Source organism: Perkinsus marinus (assembly GCF_000006405.1).
Source record: "Perkinsus marinus ATCC 50983 genomic scaffold scf_1104296967842, whole genome shotgun sequence".
NCBI classification, from domain to species: domain Eukaryota; phylum Perkinsozoa; order Perkinsida; family Perkinsidae; genus Perkinsus; species Perkinsus marinus.
Window position 1 is genome coordinate 1 of NW_003203396.1, and position 3,113 is coordinate 3,113.

Genomic DNA, 3,113 nt, shown 5'->3' on the forward strand with positions numbered 1-3,113 from the left:
TGGATTCATCGGCATGAGGAAGAAGATGATGATAGTGATGATTCTTTGGACTCTTTTGTGGTCTCTGATCGAGAGATTGATGATGAGTTTGATGACGACAGCGATACTGATACAGACGACACTACTGCTTCCGAAGGCGAAGACGCCGTTGATATCGACGATGGTGATGATGACTCTATGAGTGTTGACGAGGAACAGCCGATAGAGACCTTTACTGAAGGCCATGGCCGACTGAGGAAGGCTCGGGATGCTCCTGAGATGAGAGACAGCAGCGATCTTTCACCCACGGCTCCGGTGGCCAATGATGAGACTCGATCCAATAGCGAGAATAATGATGATGAGAATGGTGATGAATAGTATATTAGTCGTTTCGTTCATTAACGTAGACGTAATAATGATTGTAAGGATATTCCATTGCTTGTAACGTACTTGAGCATTTCAGCGATACTCTCTTGGGTTGCAGCCTAGTGGTGTCAGCCTCGGGCATGGTAACGGGTCGTGTTGTATCAAATAATAGAGGGTAAGCAACCACGACTTCGCACACTAAGAATCACAATGCTAGTTGTACACTCCGTAAACGGCGATGAGAATAGGCATCAAGCTTGTGTGATGCAAACTCGTCCACTCACTCAAGCACATGCCGTGGTTTCTTTGGAGCTCTGTTGTTAAGCCCTGGGTATCTTTCAGGCATTCGAGCACTGGAATTGAAGTCGAAAGTCTTTATGGGCGCGCGAAATCACCGGTCTACATCAGCGCGAAGGAGAAATAGACTTATCATCATGTGGAATGAGCCCGCATCGACATGGAGAGGACTTGATGTAGTAAACTGCTACTGCTGCCGCTATGGGGTGCTCATGTTATGTTGGTTCAGTGGTCTAATCATGGGAACCAGTGGGAATATGTGTCGGATTCCAGCGAGAAATCCATGTCGGAGTCTATGGAGGAATCTATGGAGGAATCTATGGAGGAATCTATGGCGGACTACACGTCGGAGTCGATACAACACAATACCGATTCCATGGTGGATGATGATGAGGAGGAGGATGATGATGATGAAGAAGAAGTCTATGGTAGGGTATGATTGGCTCCCTGGGCCTAGTTAGATGCCCTTGAAGTTCGGGAAAGCTTTGCATGGATGTATACCCTGTTCTCTGATCAGATGTGCTCAATTTATTCCCCCAGCGGAAGAAGAAGAAAAAGCCAAAATCCCCGGCCAGTCGGTCGACGCCTAAGATTCTGTCTGTAGTGAACTCTGAGTATGTATTATTGGCGCCCATGCAGACCTCTTAGGGCTCGAGTTCGAGCTATTTCCCTGAGGAAGGAGATAACTACAAGAAGTGCTGATACGAACCAGGAATCTATAGGGTAAATTCGAGTCAGATACCATCAGTTGAAGGTTCTGATTCATGAACGAGATAACGAGCTGCGAAATATTCACTGGGCTCTAGACAAGAATAGTGTTGTCATCAACAAGAATGGTAGATCGAGTTGAGCTCTTCGGTATTGCTGAATGGGGAAAATCTTCAGGTCATCTCGAGCACCGATTCCCCGATGGCGTTTTAATGCCTATTGAAATGCCGGTAATATTGGCGGACGACACACAGTGGATGTCACACTGAATGAGTGTCATGTCCAGGTCCGTCTGAGTGCGGAGGAGTTGATGGCCAAGCAGCGAGTCCTTCGGTGTAAAAGGATCACCTTCTTGACGATTATTATTTTGGTATGCTGCGCAGTACCACCTATCTTTCATATCATTCTGAAACGACGTGGCGCTCTTGATTGAGCATGTACAGCCTTTTGGTGTGGCTTTGGCTAGTCTTTACACTGTTGCGTTGGAAGGGACCATCCACCTGCTTATCAAGTCTTCTGGCCATCTGTGTTGATGCTGGGTTACAATCGGAGTCCTCCGTCAACATTCTGGGCAGGTCACCTGTTCAGCACTTGTGACAGGTACTAACGGCAGGGTCTTCTGTGCGAGATAATGCGACATTACATTATCTATCCTATCCTCACGTCATCCTTTGTTATCTTTCCTTCCATGTAATAGAGAACGAGGCTCCTCCGTGTGTTTCAGATCATTCGGTACTACTGCCAAGCCGTGGAAGTGTCATTCATCCCCCAATCTGTGGACTAGAGAATGCTGTCGCTGTTGAAATATCGGGTAGTAATGGGCACTTTTATAGGGAGGACGACTTCTCCCGAGGGCTTTGGGAGTCTACATCTTTCCAGGGTCTGTCTCCAGATGGGGCAGATATGCCGCCCTTGAGTATACCTTAGTTCAATCAATTTCTCCAGATGGGGCAGATATTCCGCCCTTGAATATACCTTAGTTCAATCAATTTGTGCAGATGGGGCAGGTATGCCGCCCTTAAATATACCCTAGTTCAATCACTTTCTCTAGATGGGGCAAGTATGCCGACCTAGAATATGGCTTAGTACAGCTCAAGTCTTCCAGAGGAGGCAGGTATGCCACCCTAAGATTATCTTAGTAAGATATGCCCCAGTTCGATCAGTTTCTCCGGATGGTGCGGATATGCCACCCTGGGCATAGCTGTCCCAGCCAGAGAAACTGATGGTATTTACTGGAGGAATATCTTGAGTTGACATGGCTGCCCTACTCAGGATTTTCTCTATATTGAGGCATATCCTGTGGCGCCAGAGCCGTTCAGGCCAGGCAAATTGACTAAACTAAGGCATATCTTGGAATGGCATAGCGGCCCCGTCTGGAGAAATTAAATAAACTAAGGCATATCTTGGAATGGCATAGCGGCCCCGTCTGGAGAAATTAAATAAACTAAGGCATATCTTGGAATGGCATAGCGGCCCCGTCTGGAGAAATTGACTATACTAAGGCATATCTTGGCATGGCATAGCGGTTTCGTCTGGGGAAATTGACTATACTAAGGCATATCTTGGCATGGCATAGCGGTTTCGTCTGGGGAAATTGACTATACTAAGGCATATCTTGGCATGGCATAGCGGTTTCGTCTGGGGAAATTGACTATACTAAGGCATATCTTGGGATGGCATAGCGGTTTCGTCTGGGGAAATTGACTATACTAAGGCATATCTTGGGATGGCATAGCGGTTTCGTCTGGGGAAATTGACTATAC